The 24129-nt window shown below is 35.7% G+C and overlaps 1 pseudogene across 1 annotated transcript; it reads left to right on the plus strand.

The window, feature by feature from the left end:
* The first annotated feature begins 979 nt into the window (after positions 1-979).
* Positions 980-23423, plus strand: LOC149565839 (uncharacterized; annotated as a pseudogene). The gene is made up of 3 exons (XR_016361389.1): positions 980-1200; positions 19846-22437; positions 22557-23423. The product of XR_016361389.1 is annotated as an uncharacterized LOC149565839 (transcript).
* Positions 23424-24129: the final 706 nt, after the last annotated feature.

The following is a 24129-nucleotide window of genomic DNA, read 5'->3' on the forward strand; positions in this document are numbered from 1 at the left end:
GATGCAGTTGTTATCCACCAATGAGCTAAACACTACAACTCCTTGTTCAAAATTAGATTCATACTCAAATGGTGACTCTAGAAATTTATTTTTGGAATATGAGTCAGATTCTGAACCAAAGGGTGAATGTTATGCAACTATTGATAGAACGTCATACACAATATTGACTTAAGGTCAAAGGAAAAAGAATCAATTTTCTAGTCATACTCACAAGAATGATCTCAATCCTTCAATGAATAATGTTCATGATGATCAAGGAGTATCTACATCTTAGAAAGGTAAGGACAAAATGCCCTTTGATTTCATTCAATTCTATGAAGAATCAAAAATCCAAATTTCCCCCATAGATTATTTGAAGTCTCATCCCTTAGAGTTGAAAAGGTTGGTAGATCATTGTAAAGGGAATGATATAGATTTAAATCACAATGTGACCATGGCAGAGTAGGATGAAACTTTGACATCAAACTTGTTTAATCAATAGGATTCTACTATTCTAGCAACCTCTCCTAGGCAAAAACCTGACCCATTCTATATTTCACTGTATATCAATGGATGAAAACTAAGAAATTGCATAATAGATTCAGGTGCATCAGATAATGTTATGCTATATTCTGTAGCTAAAACCCTGGGTCTCAACCTCACTAAGGTGCATCGAAGATGTTACTCTATGGATGCTAAATAGGTTCCTTTTCTTAGAAAAATTAAAGATGCTCAAGTAGCCTTAGCTTCTCATCCAGAAAAGAAACTCCTACTGAACATTCTAGTCACAGATATTCTAGCAAGCTATGGGCTTCTCTTAAGTAAGAGTTTTTGCTGAGACCTAGGAGGAGAAATAAAACTAGACTGGTCCCAAGTAGTCATACCCATAGGGAACAAGAAAGTTAAATTAGAACCTGAAGAAAAGGCAAAATTTATTATCTTAAAATTAGATGACCCTAAAGCTCAAATCCTCTACCAAGAGCTGGAGTTTGGAAATTACATGTTATTTACTGAAGGCATTCTAAATGAGCAAGGAATTGAAGATTCAAAAATGAAAGCCTTAAGTAAAGAACAAGAGTCGTCATCTATATGGACATTGGAGTTCAATGGAAGTTGTTCCTCATCAGGATCTGGCGTAGGTGTAGTGTTAATACCCCCTGAAGGAGAACTCAAACCCATGGCCTTCAAATTGGAGTTTGGCAAGACAAATAAAACTGCAAAGTATGAAGCCCTACTTCTAAGGATAGTCGCTACAAAAGAAAAAGGAATTAAGATCCTAAAAGCTCGAGTTGATGCAGAGATCATTATAAGATAGATTAAAGGGCAATACTCTATGAAGAATCACAAGTTGAAGAATTATAGACACAAATTTTGGGATGAAATAGAAGGCCTAGATGCTTTTTCCATTGAAGTAGTGCCAAGGGAGACGAACACCAAAGTTGATTCCCTAGCAGTTTCTTCTTCTCTGTTACTACCCCATTTGGAATTCAAGCATAAGAAGTACCAAATTAATTTTTTTTATTGAGCCTCTATTCAAGATAATATAGAATCCCGGCAAGTTTTTGAAGATGACAAAAGCTTGTAGTTGTTCCTAGAAAATGACAAATCTAGTTCTGAACATGAATTCAATGATGATAATCATGAAAACTCTGATGTCAAGAGGAAAAAAAATCAAAATGATGAAGTTCAACTATGAGGTAATATCATTCCCCCATACTTTGTGTCTTTGGAAATAAAATTTAATAAACATGATGCCTACATAAAACAAAAAAGGATGGAAAAAGGTCCTACTACTTGCAGGTATGAAGGGGTGAATATTGGAGATACTCATGATCCTAAAATGATTAATATTGGGAAATGTTGTTCACTTGAAAGAAGCTGCAAAGCAACTCTTCATAGAATATTGGGATGTTTTTGTCTAGAGTTACGAAGATTTGAAAAGCTATCAAGGTGGGAAGATAAAACATCAAATTCCCCTTAAATCTAATGCAGTCCCTTTCTGGCAGAAATAGAGGAATTATAGTCCTAAGGTAATAGATGCTATATTTTGTGAAGTCGACAAGATGCTAAAGGCAAAAATCATCTATCCTATCCATTATTCCACCTAGATAACTAATATAGTACTAGTCAGAAAGAAAAATGGAGAAATAATGATCTGTGTTGATTTATGGAATTTGAACCATGCACCACTGAAGGATAATTTTGCTCTCCCCAATATGGATTACTTACTACAAACAGTGGCTGGAGCCGAAATGATGTCCATGCTTGACGAATTCTCAGGTTACAATCAAGTTGAAGTGAAAGAAAAGGATCAACATAAAATAGCATTCACTACCCCATGAGGTACGTTTGCATATCATAGAATTCCCTTTGGACTCAGTAATGCAGGCTCTACATTTAAAAGGTGTATGAGTAAAACATTTACTAATCTAAAGGACCGGATTATAGTTATATACCTGGATGATCTCTCCGTGTTTTCAAAAAAGAGAAAAGATCACATAGAGGATTTGAGGAAAGTATTGCAAAGGTGTCAGGAACATGGAATCTCACTTAATCCCCAAAAAAATATTTTTTATGTGACAAAGGGAAAGCTCCTTGGCCATATAGTTTCTCAAGAGGGTATTAGAATTGATCCTAAATGAGTTGAAGCCATTCAAAGATTGATCTTGCCATCAAATAAAATAGGATTTAAATCATTCTTCAGGCAAGTGAATTTCCTCAAAAGGTTTGTACCAAATTTTATAGAAACCACAAAGTGTATTGTGGACATGATGAAGGGAAATTCAAATTTCAAATGGAATGAGGTAGGAAAATAGGCCTTTGAGAATATAAAAACTGCTATTGCTAATGCTCTTGTATTATGTCACTCAAATTATGAGTGAGATTTCATCATCTATTGTTATGCTTCTGAACATGCTTTATTGGCAATACTTATGCAAGATAATAATGAAGGGATACAAGCCCCACTAGCTTTCATGAGCATATCTCTAAAAAATCATGAATTGAAATACTCACAAATTGAGAAACATGCTTTTGCAATAGTCAAAGCACTTAAAATTTTTTGATTTTACATATTGCATTCACATTCTGTCATTTATGTCCCGAACGTAGCAATAAAAAGTGTGTTAACACAGTAGGATGTAGGGTGTAATGTCAGAGGAACATGGATAGTAAAGACACAAGAGTATGATATAGAAATTAAACCTACCAAGCTAGTAAGAGGTAATGCCTTGTGTAAGGTGATTGCGAAAAACAAGACTACTGAAGAATCAGAAGAATTGGGAGAAAAACAACTAGTTTTGGCATAGGTCTTCATCACCCGTGGTTTGAAAATATTACTTATCTGCTAACATATGGAGAATTTCCAAAGGGTCTAACTACAAGACAAATGAGGGATCTTAAATTGAAAGTAGCTAAGTATGTAATTTGGGATGGCAAATTGTTTAAAAAGCCATAGATGGCACTTTCCTCAAATGTGTAGGCAAACAACAGCAACAAAAGCTATTGAAAACATTGCATGATGAAGCCTATGGAGGGCATTTTTCATCCTAAGTCACAGCTTTCAAAATATTAAGACAGTGCTATTACTAGCCCAGAATGTTCAAGGATGCCTATTCCTGGGTGGCAAATGTGAAAAATGTAAGATGTTCATTGGGCGTCCTCAACTAGTCACTTTGTCATTAAGACCTGTCATCATCGAGGGACCTTTTCAACAATGGGGTCTTGATTTCATTGGTCCACTTAATCGAACATCTAGTGTCGGTCACCAATATGTGATAATTGTGATTGTTTACTTCACTAAGTGGGTGGAAGCCAAAGTAACTAAGAAAACTACTTCTGAAGTAGTATGAAAATTCATTAAGGAAAACATATTGGTTATGTTTGGTGTTCCCATCAAATTAGTGATAGAAAATGTAGCCTATTTCTCTTCAATTGAGATTACCAATTTTTTCTTTGAGCATGGAATCATAGTTAGTCATTTGTCTAATTACTTCCCACAAGAAAATGGTCAAGTTGAGTCTACTAACAAGAATTTGATAAATATTATCAAGAAATTGGTGTCAGATAATCAAAAGACTTGGCACAAGAAAATTCATGAGGCACTGTGGGTAGATAGACTAACACCTAAGAGTGCATTTGGTATATCTCCTTTTGAATTAGTCTATGGAACCAAGGCTAATCTCCCATTACCTTTGGAATTGGATATGAACAAACTTGGAACAGTGATTGAAGATGATATCTATAAAGATGGTTTAGAAAAGAGGATTTTGTACTTAAGCAAGCTTAAAGAGGAAAGAGAAGAAATTGTAGATCACATCACACAACACTAGATGCGAGTAAAGAATTTGTTCGATAAGAAGGCAAGATGATAGAAATTCATGGTAAGAGATAGTGTGTTACTCTGGGATAAGAAAAGTGCTCCAAAGGGTATGCATAAAAATTTTGATACCTTGTGGAAAGGTCCACTCATAATTCATCAGGTGTTTCAAAATAATTCTTTCAAATTGGCTTATCAAGATGGTGAAGTGCTACCTTTGAACTATAATGGTCAGGATTTGAAGCTTTATCAAATTTTAAACTGAGAATAAGTAACCCATGTATTGTATTATAGTTACATTTAGTTCCTTTTTCTATTTTCCTAGTTAGTTTTCCTTCCTTGCCTTTGCTTCCCTATTTTTCCCTATTTTAGTTTTATTGTGTCGCCACCTTTTATTTTTGTGAAACCAAAGATTTTGAGTTCCTTACTTAGGGTATAGTCTACCCAAGTCCCCAGTTAGAGCTAGTTGTTGCCCCACTTTTCATCTTATAACCATTTTGCAAAAGTGGAAAATTTTGTGTCTCAGTTAAGCCTAAGTTTGTTTGGGTCTAGAATCGCCTTCTCCTTGGCAAGTTTTCTACCCATGAAGGTGATTTCCCACAAAGAGCAATAAGTGAGGCTCATGGATTGATGTAAGAAGATAATGAGCTTTCTTATGGAAAATCCCTATTTTCACTACAATATTCTACCTTGGGAGACATTCAAGATTCATCATAGTGCTCAGAATCATCTTAGGTAGAAAACTCAAAACTAACTTCTCCTCGGCGGGCTTTTGACCCACGAAGTCCATTTTTCACCAAAAGCAATTGTAAAGGAAAGGAATGAGAAAGTGGGCCCCTTTTGACCTTCACAGTCCTTTTAAGCCTTTTTGAACCCAAAGGAAATATTAACTCAAAAATCAAAGTTTAAAGGAAAGCCTAGGCGAAAAAATGAGAACCATATTCTCCTCGGTGGGTTTTCAACCCATGAGGATGATTTTCCACATTCAAGAGAAAATCAACTTTGTAAGCGGATTGGGCCCACAAATTACACACAAAACATCTTAAGATGATAATGGAAACAATCTAACCATTGCAGGAAAGATATATTAAGCAGAATTTAATCAGGCAAATATTTCCTTACGGGATACTCTGTTCATAATTCTCTGAAACTTAATGGAAAATGGAAAAGTAAGTATGAAAGAAAGGAAAGTTATCATTGGGCCAATAGAAAGAGTGAAAAGACACCAAAATATACTAAAGATCAACGGATGAATTGAGACTCCTATATAGATGGAAACATAATAGTTATTCAAACTACCACTTTTTCTTGAATTGTTATTTTGTTAAATTGCACAATGCTTTCAAATTGTATTAGCAAATTCAATATCATGTTCTTCATCTAGATTCAAAATTTCAATTTACTTCATTTCAGATAGAATGCCAACCAGGTTTGCAGGTTTTGATGACCTAAACAAAATCAAGTCCACATTGCAGATTTTTATGGATACTTCACTCCATTTTTATGATATGCAAGATTTCCAAAGGAGGCTGTAGTCGGAGCTGATTCATCCCATAACTGAGAAGCTCTCAGGAAGTGGACTAGTAGAGGTAGTTAGTTTCCCAGTGGCAATCCAAGCTCTAGAATTGATTTATGAATGCATAATCACTACAATTCGGACACCAGACAAACTATGTTACCTAATCATATAGTATTAATCTCCATTGATAGGCAAACTATGATGAATTGCCTCTAAGTTCCAGAATGGGAGGAGTTTTTGGACTTGATAGTAGGAGGAGTAGTCTCTAAGTTCTACGCAAAGAAGATGGTGTGGAGGAAAAAAATTATGCCATCCTGGTTTCAAAAGTTGTAGAGTGCCAAGAGTAAGGTCCCAAAAACTCCATTTGGTACTAATCGCAAACCTGAGATTGTAGATATTTTGGTTCTCCTGCACAAACTGAAAGGTGAGGTAGAAGCTCTAAATTTTGTTGAACAATATTTCTTTCTAGTACAAGTTATTTGTTCTGATACGCAATATATTGATTGGGCTCATGAGGTAAGTGAAAATCTTTCTAGTGCTCTTAGCATTGCAAAGTTCAACAACACTTTCTATATGTCTTCCTTTCTAATTAACATGCTAGCATCTCTACAGTTATGGTCAGGCCTTCCAAGAATAGAAAATTTCCCTGATGATGTGAAGTGTTATAAGTTCTATCCATGTTTACAACTATAAAATAGTTATGCGAAGTATGTCAAAGTTAATAATGCATTCACAATGAGAATTTGTAGGGAACTCCAAGGATGCCTAGAGAGGAGATTCAGTCTAGAGGCAATGGTAGCTATTAGTCAATTCAGAAGCTATTTTATCTAGTTCTCATCTTTCTGATATTTATGACTTGTAGCTTTTGATGGATTCCCCTTGAAGTTACCCAGGTGTCTGAGTGACATGATCATGTTAATAGAGATTGTGAGGCAAGCGGTCCAAGTAAATGTGTTGAGCAGAAGCTTGAAGAAGAAGGGATATAAGTTCCCTATGAAAGTAGGAGCTTACAATTGTGAGTCCTGATTTGATGCAAAGAATATGCTCAAAGTGTTCGAGATGAAATACAAATTGGAGATGTATGAGGTCTTAAGTCCTATGTTTGATCCGAATGGATATGTTAGGGATGTGTTGCAGATTGGGAGTGTGATCAAACACATTACCGGTATTGAAGACTATTGGGTGGATTGTAAAGATGAATTTCAAAGTTGAAATCGTGCTTTTTCCAGGATCACAGTGGAGCAAATAAAAACATATAATATCAATCTTAATGTTGAAGGATTGGAGGATGATGGGCAATATATGTATGGATGATGGGCAATATATGTATAGTAATACATATCTGACTAAGTTAAGAAACACTCTTATGAGTTTGGAGCCTTATGAGGATGCTGAGGAAGATTTAGACACTATGATGGCCCTAATCATCAAAAGAATTGGGAAGTGGGTCAAATGGACAACCAAAAGAAGTTGGAGTAAGGGCACAACCACTCAAGCTTCTCCAGAAACTACAACTCCTTCTTCCTCCCAGAGTGCTACACCAAGCGTAAAATTAGCTATCACTCAAGGACTAGCTCAACCTTTAGGAGGAGGTGACTAGCCTCCAGAAAAAATCATTCCCATAGCTAAGACATGTCATGATGGCTCCCTCCCACTTATTGGAACCCAAACTGATGCTAAGGAGAAGAAGATGGAGGAGCCAAAGGATAGTGTTGTTACACCATTTCCCTCTCCTCATGTTACACCAGTTCCCTCTCCTCATGTTACACCAATCCCCTCTCCTCATCATAGCCTAATTCTGCCAATAAGTGCTACACTTCTGCAACCAAGTGGCTCCCCAATATAGATAGTAGATTTCGGAGATGAAAAGAGCAGTAGCAGTGAATCTACTAAATCTAATGAGGCAACGAAGAGAACCTCAGAGTTGGAGAAAGGCTAGAGCTCTTCAAGCTCATTTATCAAGCCCCAAAGAATCCCTTCTTTTCAACTATGATTACAATCACTCCAGTCAAGAAGAAGATGTTTAGCATAGATTCACTTGGGATGGCCTCCAAGGTCATAGGCATTGATTCCTAGTTAGAGGATACTCTTGAGAGAAAGAGAAAAAGGAAAGATGAAAGCGCCCCCACCAAGGATACCATATCCCTTGCAGTTCATTCTAGATCTGCATTAACCAAGGTAAAGAAGTAGAAAACTTTGTTTGTACTTGGGCAAGATCTAGAAATAGTGCACTTAACAATGGAGATAGCCAAGCCCAACAAAGAAGAAAGAGTTGAAGATATGATTGCTGATGATTTTACTCTACACTCAGTGGACCTTGGAGAGGCCAGACATGACACCAAGGTTGGTTTGTGGAAGTCAACCAATGAATTAATTGAGGGACAATTGGAAAACCTAAAATTATTAAAAGCTAGGATAAAGGCTGAGATAGAAGAGTTGAACAGATTCATTAGGCAATTGGTCACTCCATTGGCAACTATCTCCAGAGTATCAGTAACAAGAAATCCTACGGCTACCAAAGTTCAAGCCCTTATCTCCCAACTTCAGGAAGATAGGCACTTTGGCCAAATTGGTAAAGATTGGATTAGGAAGCTCAAATTAGAGGGAGTCCCTATTATAGAACAAATTGGAAATGTTATCTTAAGATTAGAAATAGATAAGGATAACATCTTAGCAAATAGCAATACTCTGTCCAGAGAAAGAGCAAAGAGGGATGATTGTATCTCTCTTCTAAAGATGATCATTCAAATGAAGACAAAGGAAGTTGTTGAAGCAAAAATCTTTCCAAAGGGAGATGAACCTTTGTTTGAATGGTTTCAGAGCATGTAGTTCAAGTCATAAATGATCATATTAGTAGAAAAAGAACTTAAGGAAACAGAGGATAAAGTGAAGAAAACCCAAGACAAAGGATTTGAACTCATGAGGGGACTGCATACAAATTCACAAACTAGTGGCCAAGGGAAAGCACTCATTGGAATAAATGTCATGAAGGAGAATTTCTCCAAATTTTTAGATAGTCTAACTGATGTATCTTCCAATAATCAAAATAGAGTTGCAAAACTCCAGAAACTTAGTGGATGTATACACGTGGCCATGGAGGAATTGCCAAATCAATTGAATGTTGTGAAGGAGTTGGCCAGGGAACATTCTAAGTGGCTCTTGAGATACACCAACATACACATGCCTAGGCATGAAGAGATAATCCCAATCATAGTTGTTGCTTTTAGAACAAAAGTAGAAAAGGGAAAGAAGACGAAGTGATTCACATTCTGCCCTCTTTTCAATTTCTTATGTAATTATTGCAATATGACAAATTGGTTTCTTTCCATTTATCATTCTTTGAGGAGATGAATCGATTGATCTTCTATTGTAACGGTCATCTCAAAATCCTATATGTATGAATTTGAAAGATTAATTAAAGGTTGGTGAATTTTTGGTGTGAAGTATTTGATGTTGCAGAGTTAATTGAATGGTATTTTGTATCAACTATTTTCTATTCCATTTCTATTAGTTGTTAGTTATATGTTTTCTCTTTTTCTGGATTGAAGTAAGGAAAGAACAGAGTTTTATTCCCCTGTGATAAGTAGTGTCATTGCATGTTCAAAGAGGAATCCCTTAAACATTTTTCCTTTTTAGTTAACTTCTTCTTCTCTGTAGTTTAGATCCTAGTTAATTTAGTTCATATTAGTTGTTATGTTATTAAGCTTTGTGAGCTCATAAGATGTGTGGGTTCATAAATTTAATCAATTCCTCAGAAATCATTTTATGCCTGAGTTAGATCCTATTTAGGTCTAGCTCGATTTTACCTCTTTTTTTCTCATGTCAAGAACACACCCCCATATTAGTTTTAGGAATAACACAATTCATTGCAAATCCACTATAGGGATCTATACCTATTAATTCAGAGAAAGGCCAATCTATCCAAAAGTGGCTTTTGAACTACTTGTAATCAGATATTGTTCATAATTTGGGCATTCAAGAGTCATAATTAAAAAAGAACAAATCTATTTACCAACATACACAAAGGGACAATCCATAGTTGGAAGGGCTTGGGATTAAACTAATTTCAATGCTAAAAGATTGAGGAAAGATGGTTCTACAATGGTGAAATCTTTGATGTGGAATGATCAGTGTCACTCATGATGTTGCTAAATCTCACCCAACCCAAAACAAAAAGTTGGGATTTCTACTCACAATAATAAGGTACCCAATTTAGGAAATGGTGAAGGCGGCAACTCTAAGAAAGGAGGAATTGGTTCATTGTTGGATTAATTGCAAAAGAGCATAAAATCATAATATTTAAAAATTATAGAATAATTATAAGAGCTAATGTTTAATTCTTCAACATATAAACAATCACAATAATTTCCTACTAGTTCTTTAGTTATGCATTGTATGGAAATCGCCAAACAACTAGGGTTTGTAGATTTATTCTTACTATAGGTCCATCTCTCCAGATCTATGTAGCAAGAAGTCGTCGATCAGTTCCCCAAGTAAAAATCCTCCAAATAATGTTGCATTGACTTGCAAGAACATTGATATCGCCGACTTATACCTATGTTTGAACTTGCCTAAATTATAGTTCCTCCTAAATACCCTTTTGATATTATCATTATTATTCTATGTTTTGACTTCGATGGGTTAATTTTGACTATATCTCCCACATAAATAATCAAGACATGGACATGCAAAGGCTTCAAAAGCATCTAGAGAGATGGAAATAGAAGTGAAAGCAAAGGCAACAGGCTAAGTAGAGCTACTGGTTGCAGATCCCAAGGAGTTTAGAGTTTACCTCAAATGGTTCTTGTGCACGCAACAAGCATCCAACCTCCTCCAACCAAATACAAAAATAATTGAGCTTTTTTTCTTTTTTTGATTATGAACTCAATTTTGACATGAAAGTTCACTTTTTAAGTGGACAACAATAGACACAGAGAAAAATGCATTTTTTTGACAAGGGATGGTAAGCATGAAAAATAATGTATTGTGAACAACAATTATGAGAAGATAAGGTGAATGTTACTATGTAGCAACATAGAATAGACAAATTCGCAATGCAACAACTTTACTATTCTAACTAAGCAAAGGAATATAGAATTGTTGTAGCTTTAGTCAATTGAATAAGTCAGTTGTGGCTGCAGCTTCTGATTGATTTAGATGAATTAGTTTAAATCATATTGTAATCCAAGTTTGAGAGAAGTTTGTAAATGTCATGTCTACAATTAATAGAAATCATAGGAGTTCATTTCTATCTCTATTTGGGGTTTATGGTTTCTACATTGCTAATTGATTAGCAAGTGAACCAGCAAGTCAACGTCTATGTTTTGGGATTTTTAATGCAACAGTTAGTATTAGCTCTAAGAAGGCCCTAATTCTTAAAAGGAATGACAATTTGTTTGTGCTGAATATTTATTTTTTTGCACACATAATAGAAGAAACATTAAATTTTGAGACATAAAAAATGGTTAAAAGTTGGAAACAATAATAACTATTAAAGGCACAAAATTATGGTGTCAAGGCAAAGAAGATGACAGTAATGGTAGGAAATGACTTTCGAGAGCTTGTAGTCATTGGGATTGTATATTTGAAAAAAAATATGATGAAATAGAGAAGAGGATAAATATAATTGATGAAATGGTAGTTGATGTTGACAACTTAAACGCTTTTTCCATGTGCATCATTGGTGATTAGGGTGGAGTTGAAATTTTGCATCTCAACATTGGATAAAATAAATACAAAGTGGTAATGAGTTTCTTTGTTATGGATGAAAATATGCCATCCAAGATTAAAATGGAGTATAAAAGAGCACTTCTAGTAGTATACAAAGGACCTATTAGGATCGACACCAAGCATGGAAGGAATAATGAGATAGAGAATGTTTATATTTTCCCTTGTACTAACCACAAGTCTTGAGTGTCTAGTAATTGATACAATGAGGTTATAAAGTATTCATGGAGAAATGTGAACGTGTCTTCATTGACAAGAATGGGAGAAAATATTTTAGTGGTACTGAAAAAAATTAGTTCCTTTGATAGAAAAACTTTTTAATAACAATACTTAGTTGCATGCTTCATGCCTAGAAAATGGATAGAAATACATCAACAATCAATTTTGAAGAGTTTAGTTCAAGAATGCTCTTTATTTGGACATCTTGGGTATGAACATTTTAACTACATTGGTTTTAGTCTAGTGCTAAAAAATGAAATGGCTAGAGTATTTTCATAAATTTTATAGCTTACTACTATATGCCAAGCCAAAATTATAATAAAATAAAATATGAATCTCTTTCAATTGTAAAACTCTAAAGGAAAATCTACACCATTATAGTGTGTGCACACTAATTTATATGGTCATATGCATAACATCTCTATTGGAGAGAGAGTAAATATTTTATGAACTTTATAGATTATTAGAGAAATTAGGGATAGGTATGTATTTCTAAGCATAAATCATAATATTTGATGATGTTTATGGCATTTAAGACCCAAGATAAGGAGGAAAGTGGACGCTTCATCAAGGTCATAATGTCTAATAAACAAGGGTACAATCCCTCCAATATGTTTGAAAATATTTGGAAGCATCATGGTACTATGGAGGAGTTGGAAAAAAGCTAAATCAATAGAAAAGTAAAGTAGTTCAGAGGAAGAAGAAGACTATTCTAGATATGGTAAGGATTATGAAAAATGAAAAAAAAAAATACCAACTAAATATTATGGTGCAACTACTTCAATAATGATTTATTTTATAGATTAAGTCCTAGAAAGTAAGTTTGTTACAAGTTTCCACAATGGGAATATACAAAATTAAAGTGTTACTAAACCTTTTAATTCAAGTTTAGACCTATTTATTTCAAGTCTTTTATAGATGGACAGAAACTGAAGTTTTAATTTCAACTTATAGAACATATAGATCTCCATTGATTTTCTTGGATTTGTGAATTGATTATATATTGCTAATTTTTTGGAGCGAGACAAGAACAAATATTTTATTATGGTTTTTCTAGATGTTGATCCTTCCCTCATTCCACATCAAAAGCTTTGATAGAGACCATTATAGTAGGAAATCACAAGGGTAAAGAAATAAAAAGAATTTCTTTAGTGGCAAAAAGTTCATCATTTGAGCAACCACATTTATGGTATCAACCTTTGGAGGTTATCCGAGCACTAAATCTTTTTCTTGAGAATGGTGATCTTCTATCTGAGAGCTTGACATTTAATTGAAATTTGAACTTAAAATTGGAACCTATTAATCAAATCATGCACTGATTCTTGACAAGCATATATGATAAAGGAAGGAACCTCTCGATAGAGCTACCAATTAATATGTGGAAGACCAAACAAGCTACTTATCAACAATGACAAGGCAACAATCTAGAGAATATGAGACATGCCCAAAAATAATTAAAAACCCCTATCATAGTCACTGAAGGAAAAAACAATAATAACCCTTGTTAAACTTAGTCAAATTTGCAATTAGATTCATCTTTAATCACCCTTTGTACACAATGCATGGAATTCTTTTGAATCTTACCTCACCTCAAATAGCTCTTGTGATGCACGTAGATGAAACTTCCTCTAGCTGACGAAAAAATAACAAAAAACTTTTCATCTTTTTTTTGTTATTTTAACCCGAGTTGGTCAAGATTTTGACCAAATTGAGAAAATCTAATTTGGTTGAACTCTCAACCAACTCGGGCATAAAAACAAAAACTATATATTCAACAAACATATTAAGAGCTAGGTTGAAATAAAAGGTTGAAAATTGACCTATAATGTACTAGTGAAGGAAGATACTACTCAGGGGGAGAGTGGGCATGGTAAAGTAAGTTTTGTCCAAAAATTGAGTAGTTCCAAATGGATGCATGAGTTTGCAGAAGTAAATGAGTTATGTTTTTGATATATAATCAATATTTGGATGGAATTGAGGTGTGTATGAAAGAAGGAAAAATGATCTTGATAAGAGATGAAATGTGAAAGGAAGTAGACGTTGATATGACAAAGCTGGTTAAATTAGAATAAATGGTACATCCTTACATCATTGCTATCAAAAGAGGAGAGAAGCGTATGTGAAAAGCTTTGACTCAACACAAAAAACCAAAAGGAAATCGTGTAAGACCAAACCTCATGTATGAAATTTCTTGAAATATGCTTCAATGATGAATGCTTGTGTAGAATTAGATCTCCTCTTGATGGATGAACTCCACAATAAAGCTAGATTTAGGAGAAAGAATGCATGATGGTTGGTTAAGATTTTGAATGATTAAACAAAGAATGCCTTGCTTTCTTTTTTGAGAACTCCTTGAATGGAGTTTGAGAACTTGAGAATGGATAGATTACATGGATTGTGGATATGGAATGGATGGCCAAATAAGGGGAGAAGGCCTTATTCTATACAATTTTCAAAGAAAACTCTAAGAATGGCTAGATCACGAGAGTTGGAAAAAGCAATATTTCGCATTAGGCCCCAAATTTATTTGGGAAAATAGTGCCTTGCCCAAAGTAAAGAATGACCTCAGCCCTTGGCCCAAGGAAGGTATGACCTAATTCCCAAGTTTGAGGTGATTGACTTCATACCCAAGAAGAATTGTGGGAATAGAGGAAAAGGATGATGTATGAAGGTGAAATGGTAAAAAATGCATTTAGAGAATTATTTGTGTGCTTGGGGTAGTAAATATAAAGCTACACATAGAAATTGGTGCTAAAATAGAGTTTTGAGAGAGATTGAAAGAAGAAAGTACCTTGATTTAGGTAAATAAATGCAAGAGAAAGGTCCTAATGTACCATACCATACTAAGGATGGATAAATGATATCAAATGAAATTGATTCCATTTTTAGACAATAGAGACACACTAAAGGGTTCTAAGTGATCCTAATATCTCTCTCTCTCTCTCTCTCTCTTTCTCACACACACACACACACACACACACACACACACACACCCTCTCTCCATCTCTATCACCCTACCCGTATTACTCTCTCTTCCCCTACTCTTCTAATCTCCCCACTCTCTTTCTCACATCTATATCCTTCTCACTCTCCTCCCCAACCCTTCTTACTATCTCACTGCTTCTCCCCCTACCCTCCTCACTTTCTCTCACCCTACCCTCTCTCTCTCTCTCTCTCTCTCTCTCTCTCTCTCTCTCTCTCTCTCTCTCTCTCTCCCCCCCCCCCTCCCCTTGCCCTTCCCACTCTCTCAATCTCTTAAAGAAATATTCAAATAAAAAACTCTCTCTCTCCCTCCCTCCCTCCCCTTGCCCTTCTCACTCTCTCAATCTCTTAAAGACATATTCAAATAAAAAACTATGTAAGGAAAGAATCCAAGAGAGTCTTCTTAAGAAGATTATTACCATAAAAACCAAAGCTTGCAAGAGTATTCCAAAGACCAACACAACCTGGACACAAGAGATTTTTGAAGGGGAAAAGAAAACAAAAACCACATGTTAATTACTATGAATGAGCCAAAGCTAGAGAGAGAGAGAGAGAGAGAGAGAGAGAGAGAGAGAGAGAGAGAGAGAGAGGTAGTAATATTTCCTTGGTAGTATTTATTTATTTATCAAAACATCTAGGATAAGCTACGTGGTGTTACCTAATTTCTCAATAGAGTGATTAATTTTTATTTTTTTAAATTTAATATTTGAGGGGGAGCACACCAGATACTATATTATGTTCTTTTACAAACTTAGGACCACTTTTGGTACTTCTCCTTTCTCATGGGCCTAAAACTCCAAAATTTTAAAAAAATACTAGTTTATAAACTAGGTTCAAAGTACTGCAACTTTTGTTCTTGACTTATCTTGATGTTTTGATTTTGACTATCTTCAATTTCCATTGAAGCTCAGGAAAAAAATGGCATCTTAAACCCTCTTTTTGATCCTGCATCTTTATGCACACCCAATACCCAAATCTCAAAGTAGCCCCTTGAAACCTATTGTTCAACTTTCTTATCCATGGTGTTTACTAAGCTATGAACTATAGAATATAAATTCGTGTAATCATACCTCCAAGATTATATATTAACTAAATAACCTTACAACCTTACATGCACACTAGTAACGATTTAACTATATGTTTATTCACTTTTGTATTGATCACTAGACTATAAAGGATTCATCAATTGGCCTGGGTGATTTTTTATACTCCAAGATGACTATGTTTGGGTCATAGAAAAACTTATAATTACAACAACAACAACAAAAAACTTAATGTAATAGACAACAAACAACTAATTGTATTTCCTTAAACACTTGTGACCACAATAAATGAACATTAGCAATTATTTCTCAATCAAGCAAAGAAAATGAAATGATCTTTGTGAACCAACTAAAGTGCTAACATAACTATCAAGAAAGTGATTCAATTGAAAATAAAATAGAAGATCAAAGCTACCTACTAAAAGAGTTGATAATACCATACATAACTAGATGGACATCATTTCTATTTATATTTTCTATTTTTAATAAAACTAGGAATTGCACCTTGGTGTGTAATAGGTACGTCGAAGATATGTGAAAATTCAATTTAGAATTGTGTTCCCTATATTTGGTAAATAATTGCATAGTGCATGATGTCAATTGGTAGATCATTTTGTGAGAGTTGTTTGTGCAACAAATGTCCCATAAGAGAAATGATAGCTTCAAAAGGATTAAGAATCCTCAAACATAGATTTAGAACAAATTAAAGTAGAACCTTTGAATCATGGTGAAGGAGAGGGGTATGTAAGGGTGGGGGTGGAGGGGAAGAGGGAGGCTAGGAAGAGGAAAAAGAGAGAGATTAATGGGGGTGGGGAGGGAAAGAAATAGAGACTTATTTAGAAAGTGCCTAAGTAGGAATTTGATATTTGATACCATAAAACCTATTCATACTCCCAAACAAAAGCTTGAAAAAATTAGGTAACTATTAATATAGTTCTCTAAAGATGTCCCTTTCTCACTCTCATCAATTGGTGTTTTCAGATTCTACATGCTAACCTACTCATGTGGCTTACTGTTCTATTGCTACTATGAATCTTTTTTTGTTGGATCTAGTAATGGATCTTTCTTCTCCTAGTGGTGGTTCCTCTCGACCTATTGTTGATCAAGGAAACAATGCCCTATGATGATATTGTTCATTTTGATTCCTTTGGGAAAACTAGTGCTAGAATGTGAAGATTATTTCCATAAGTGAAACTTGATCTGTAGTTTGTTTTGATTCTAGCTCTCTTCATAATTTGTTTCATTAGACTCAAGAGACTTGGTACTCTTTAGTTAAGAATGAAGCTTTACCTTCTACCAGAGACTTTTTAATGGTGGGTCCTCTTCTTCATTTCTAGCGTGGGGTAAGATTTCATTATACTCCCCTTCATTTCTGATGTAATGAAGCCTATGAGACTTCAGTGATACTTAAGGTGGTGCCTTTAAGGTGTACTCTATGACTAATTTCTTTCAAAAGATCTACTTAGTGGGTGTACTCTATGACTAATGTCTTTCAAAAGCTCTATTTAGTGAGGTCATTCCATAGGTTAAAAATAGATTTTGTTCATCTGTTTATATTATATGCAAATACTCGCTTTATTGGTGTTCATTTTAACATGCGGATTAGTTCAGATTCCTTCACTACCGATGAACAAATTAAATGCCCTGTTAGTGGATGACACAGAATCTCCTCCTCGGGAGATCATCCACTCAATATTGTTCCTCTTTCTACAGCTCTACATTCACAGAATCTGAAACCCTGTAGTGAACTTCATCCAATTCTTCATCTAAATATCTTGGTGAACGCAGTACCCACAAAAATGGGTGGAGTGGCCTCTAATCCTAAAGCTATCTCCTCTTTAAGCTTCTCAAACAGAAAACATTTGCATTTAAAGGATAAGCAAACAACAGAACCAGGCCTTTGGTTCTTCAACCATTTCAGACAATCTCAATTTGCGTAACAGGGTATGGAAGAGGCAGAAGAACACCCACAGGACCAGTAGACTTCCTGTCACATGCTGCAAATAATAAATAAATTTTGCCTCTGATTCATGGCAAGTTTTAATGGCGACGGCAGAGAAATCATAATAACAGTCAATAAATAATGTATTTTTCACTACTTCAGTATGTGAATGTGTAGACGGGCAGCAAAGCAGTCATTGCAATCTATCTGGAATAGGGAAATGGGAATAGGAAAATTGGAATAAATCTATTCTAATTTTGGCCCAAAATGAGAATAAATCGAATTCCAGGTTTTTTAGGAATTTGATTTATTCTTGCATTGGACCAAAATTGGAATAGATTTATTCCAATTTTCCTATTCCCGTTTCCCTATTCCAGATTAATTCCAGCAAACAAACAGGCCCTAAAGGTAGAGTAAAGGGGAAATCAGAAATAAGAGGATTCTCCTAATATTTTAGTTGGGGCATTTCATTGTGTGGTTTTTAGTGCTGTAAAAGATGCTTTCAATGGTTCAATTCCAATGACATATGCATTATTATGTTTTATTTCTGATGTTGTAATGTCGTGAAGAATTTTATCTAATTTCCGAGTTGCTGATGATATTTCCTAGCTACTCAGGGCCTTGGTGAGTCTTTGACTTTTCGAATCCCTCACGAATATGGATAACACTGCTAAAATTGTTTCATACAGATTATTCCACTAAAAAATTCTAATCTTATTCCATACAAATTAAAAATCCAATTGAAGATCAGAAAAATGAAGTGTGGATTACTCGAGCTATTGGTGTGAACGAGGAGATCGAGCAGACCGCAAGCATAGTACACTGGAGCAGTAGTTAAATGACTTTTCAAGGGAGGGATGTCAAATCCATGTGTAGATATGAAGATCAGATGGCTTAAACATCATATATTAAGGTTTAAATAGTCAAAGTTGATTTATTGTTTTCAAGGTTAAGTTCTTCCTTAACATGTAATATTTACGATGACCAAATGATCAAGAACTTTCAATAGACAGTACAAGACAACAGAATATCCAGATATTTCATTGTTTGAATGTTTCTCTACCATTCTAACTACAATTACTTTGACTAAAATTGTATTTAGGAATGGTAGAGGAAGTTCAACCAATGAAATATTGCACTGTCAATTGAGGACGTGACTATCCTCCCTACAAACTCTACAGTTGACCAATTTTCAAAAATTGAAAATATCATGAATTTTTTAGAAAATTTCAGCATTTGATTTTTATAATCTGCATAGTTTGTAGTTGAAAACAACAAAAAATATGGAAAAAAAATTAATTTAACTGTATTTTGTCTTTAGTGTATTCTGTCTGAAATTAGCCTATCCGAAATTGAAGACTCTTGACCATTGACCAAATTAGCCCAATCATTTCATACATGAAACGCCTTGTGTGTAATAATTGACCAAGTATTTTAGATATTTGTAGGGGACTTTAATAAAGTACTATCAAACAACATTATAGAGTGGTCATATTCAACTTCGAATAATAAACTGAAGGAAAATAGACCTCTATCCACAACAGATGGACAATCTTGCAATTGCAGGTGGACTAATTATGCTTTCAGAAATGAAGTCCATGAAATTTAAAGGTCAGTTCATTATCGCACTCGTCTTCATTTCTTTTATCTCTCTTACAGTTTCGTCCAATGAGCTGCAAGTAATCAGAATCAGATTGATGCAGAAGCTCTGCTTGAATTAAAAAACTATGTGAAAATGGATCCAACTCTTTCTTTGTCTAACTGGGTAAATGGAAACAATATTTGTAACTAAACTGGAATAACTTGCAATGGAAATCAAAGGGTGGTGAGTCTTGTTCTCAAATACAGGGGATTGTTGGGTGTAATACCTCCTCACTTGGGCAATTTGTCTTCTCTCACAATGATCGACCTCTCTCGTAATTATTTCTCTCCCCACATTCCCCATGAGCTTGGCAAGCTACAAAAGGTGCAGTTCATTAGGGTCTACGAGAACAGCTTGCAAGGTCCAATTCCACTTATTCTCTCTGCCTACACAAATCTTGTAGAGCTCCGATTAAACAATAATCTGTTGAGCGGAAACATTCCAGCAGAGTTGAGTTCCTTGCATTACCTGAAGAATCTCCAATAAATTGAGTGGTATCATCCCTCATGGTCTAGCAAAATGCACTGCGCTTAAAAGACTAGATCTTGGGCATAATCTTTTAACAGGCACTATCCCCAGTTCATTGAGCAACTGCACAAAATTGCATGTCTTGTCTTTGCGTGATAATTCACTTGAAGGACCAATTCCATCCGAGATATTCACAACGTTGACCAGATTGCAATATCTGTCTCTGCGTTCCAACAAACTCAACGGAAGCATCTCCATGGAGGTTGGCAAACTGTGGAGACTGAGGAAGATTTGGTTTCATGAAAATTTTCTGACAGGTAGCATTCCAGTGGCACTGGGGAACTGTTCATCACTGGAAACCCTGGATTTGTCTTCCAATTCCTTGCATGGCACCGTTCCAGCAGAATTGGATTCACTAAACCGACTGCAGGAACTGTACCTCAGTAATAATAGCATTGGAGGATCAATTGATTTTGTCATGAACTATACTGAATTGCGGATATTGGCGCTAGGGGGAAACATGTTTGAAGGTAGAATTCCGCAGGCTATAGGCTATCAGTTACCCAAATTGCGAAATATGGAATTATTGTACAATCAGTTCAGCGGCAGAATCCCTGAATCTGTAGGAAATTTTTCCCAACTCACGTTTCTCTCATTAGGTGTTAACAGGTTCGAGGGAGTTATTTTCCCATTTCTTTTAAACTGTACAGAATTGAAGTGGCTTCAACTGGCACCAAATAGGTTCGTAGGCACCATTCCTGCAGATATTGGCCTGAAGCTCCCCAACTTAATAGTATTTCGGGTGGGAGGTAATCAATTCAGTGGGCGAATCCCAAAGTCTCTAGGAAATTGTTCTCAGCTCTCAATTCGTGATATCTCGTACAATCAGCTGAGCGGTCTGGTGCCTCAAGACTTGGGAATGCTCAGCGCTCTGTGGATACTTCACCTTGGATCTAATAGCCTGTCAAATGGACACTGTGCTATATTTTGTGTATTAGATATACTCTCTAACTGCTAAATACTTGAGGTGTTGAGTCTCGCTGAAAATAATTTTAGTGGCACTTTGTCAAGCGGCATAGGAAACCTCTCTCCCAGGCTATCACAGGTCTCCTTAGATTCCAACATCATCACTGGTAGTATACCACAAGAGATTGGTAACCTTACTGCATTGACCATTTTCACTATCAGTAATAACAGAGTATCTGGGCAGGTTCCGAGTACATTAGGCCGTCTGAAGAATTTACAATTGTTGAAATTGAGCTCTAACAAATTGGAAGGCACCATTTCATCAGAGTTTAAGATGTTGATAAACCTGGAATATCTATTCCTTAATCTCAATCATATTTCTGGAAAGATTCCTTCATATTTAGGCAGTCTGCAACAGCTGGGGGTCTTGACTTGAGTCAGAACGAGCTCAGAGGAAGGATGCCGAATGCCATTGAGCAATGTTTTCGCCTGGAGAGGATTGACCTCTCATACAACAACCTCATGGGAAATATCCCTATGGAGATCTCAAGCCTCCATTCCTTTGCATTTTATCTCAATTTTTCACACAATTCGTTGACTGGAAGATTGCCTTCGTTGGGAAGGATGCAACAGATTCAAGCCATAGATATCTCAGCCAATGAACTGTCAGGACCAATCCCCGGTGACATTGGCAGTTGCTCGGGATTGCAATATCTAAACTTGGCCAAAAATAAATTGGATGGAATGGTGCCTCCATCAATAGGGCAGCTTAAGAGCCTTGAAAGCATTGATATATCTTTCAACCAAATCAAGGAGCTTTCAAAAACCTAACTTCAACATCATTTTTTGCAAATCCGGCATTATGTGCAGCCTCGGGCTGGTTGAATTTACCAAACTGCACAAGCTCTGACAAAAGTCATAGTGCATTGAATAGGAACATTGTCTTGGTTGCTTCAATTGGCGCATTCTTTGGACTGTGCTGCACTCTGGGGGCATTTTACGCTTTCCATAGAATAATTAAGAGGACAGAATTTACAAACAGTTTGATGGGGGAAGGTTTCATGCAAATTTCTAGCAAGGAACTTCACACTGCAACCCAAGGATTGAGTGCCGCCAACTTACTAGGCAAGGGTAGTTTCAGGTCTGTTTACAAAGGGCTCTTGTCTGATAACAGGGTAGTGGCTGTTAAGTTATTCGATCAGGACCCTCAAAATTCATACAAGCATTTCGTCAGGGAATGCAGGGTATTGAGAAATATCAGGCACCGCAATCTTGTGAAAGTCTTTTTGTCTGCCTCTGCTGGAGATATCAGGGCTTTGATAATGGAATTCATGTCACAAGGGAGCCTAGAACTACACCTCCACATGGATGAAACTCCGTTTAACTTGAGTTTGAAGATGAGAGTGAATATTGCACTTGATGTTGCACACGGGATGGCATATTTACACCACGATTGTTCTCCCCCTATTGTTCACTGCGGCTTGAAGCCTTCAAATGTGTTAATTGATGAAAGCATGACAGCCCATGTAGCTGATTTCGGTATTTCTCGCCTATTGACATCCCCTGTTTCAGCAAGTAGCACTACTAGCAGCACATCCAGACTGAAGGGAATAGTAGGCTACCTTGCTCCAGGTAAACACCCAAACTCAATTTTTTTTGACAATTGAAGTGTTTGTCTTGGCAAGTTTGTTTCTTCCTCGTATAAAACTTTGTCTTTTCAAAAACAAAATGACATTTTTTTATGTTAACAGAGTATGGATTGGGAGGACAAGTGAGCATGAAGGGAGATGTTTACAGCTTCGGGATACTCATCTTTGAAATGATGACTAAGAAGAGGCCCACAGATGAGATGTTCAGTGTAGAGAACACATTGCCGAGATGGGTGAGAAGAGCATTCCCAGAGGCAGTGGAGGAAGTGGTGGACAGAGAGCTGCTGGTTGATCGAAGAAGTGTAGGTGAATCAAGTAGTAATGTTGCAGATATGGAAACTAGTGGGGAAGAAGTAGAATCATCTGAGCAATATAGAAGAAATTGGCTAGTAAGTATGATAGGAATAGGAGTGAGGTGCACGAGTGAAAATCCAGGGGAGAGGCCAACAATGAGAGAGGTGGAGGGAGTGCTGGAGAAGATGGTGCATGGCAGGGAATGTGGAAACTTGGAAGTGCAGTCATCAGTCCAAAATTTGTTGAGTGCAGACAATAAAGAGCGCCATTCGAATAGCAGCTCAGATGAAAGTGGGAGTAGCTAAGTACAGAATATCATGCAGTGAGTTACTTTCTCCAGCATAAGGTTTTGCTACCTGCATATAAAACTGAAAAATGGGTTTCATCTTCAAAGAATTGTTAAACTAAATTAATCCTACAAAATAGATATTTTGTTTTGTTTAGGAACACTGCATCATTGATTTTGGACGCAGGTATCTTTCTAGTAGCCTCCTACAAACTGTACAGTTGACCAATTTTCAAAAAATCGAAAACACCATGGATTTTTCTGAAAATTTCAGCATTTGATGTTCATGATCATGATCTGCATAGTTTGTAGTCGAAAACAACGAAAAAATTGGAGAAAAATCACTACGTTTTAGTGAATCTGAAAAAAAAATGTTTGACTTTGTTTTATCTTTAGTGCATTTTGTATGGAGATTAGCCTGTCCCCTTGATTTCGGTTTCATTTAAGGACGTCTATTTAAATAGTTTATTAAGTATAAACTGTGATAAATTATTGAGATTATTAAAAACGGAGTGCTTCCAAGCTCTTTCAGTTCAGTGTTTATTTTATCATTCTAATGAACTATGTTATGCAACTCTTTATTCATTTTTTATTATGAATGTTTTGTGTAGTTTTTTATTGTCCGTGTTTATTAACTTTTAAAGATAAAATTTTAAAATTTTAAATCTTGTTCTGTACAATATTATTGTCATCTCTTATCTTTAAAAAGGAAAATATCAAGTTTGAAAAAAGAAAGTCAACTTTACATATTTATAAATCAAGTATTAGTATATGATGTATAAGCCTCTCTCAATATCATTATATTGATCAGAAGAGTAGAATAGCAAATATAAGGCAAAAATCATACGAGTCAAAGAAATAGATCTATTGATTTATTTATCGAACCTAACCCAAAAGATATCATATAAAGCATGTGAATAAAGCCACCATTAGAACGCCTTACTGAGGAGATAATGATCATAGAGGAAGCCTCCTATTAAGGGGATAATTATTGTCATGCTTTCTTTTCACAAATGTTGAAACATCATACACCCTTGCTACAATTGTGAAATATGACTCTCAACCGTTTCAACCATTGTAGAGTAAACAACACAG

This window comes from Cupressus sempervirens, chromosome 3, assembly GCF_028749045.1.
Source record: "Cupressus sempervirens isolate cs-2001-9-10 chromosome 3, ASM2874904v1, whole genome shotgun sequence".
Taxonomy (NCBI): Eukaryota; Viridiplantae; Streptophyta; class Pinopsida; order Cupressales; family Cupressaceae; genus Cupressus; species Cupressus sempervirens.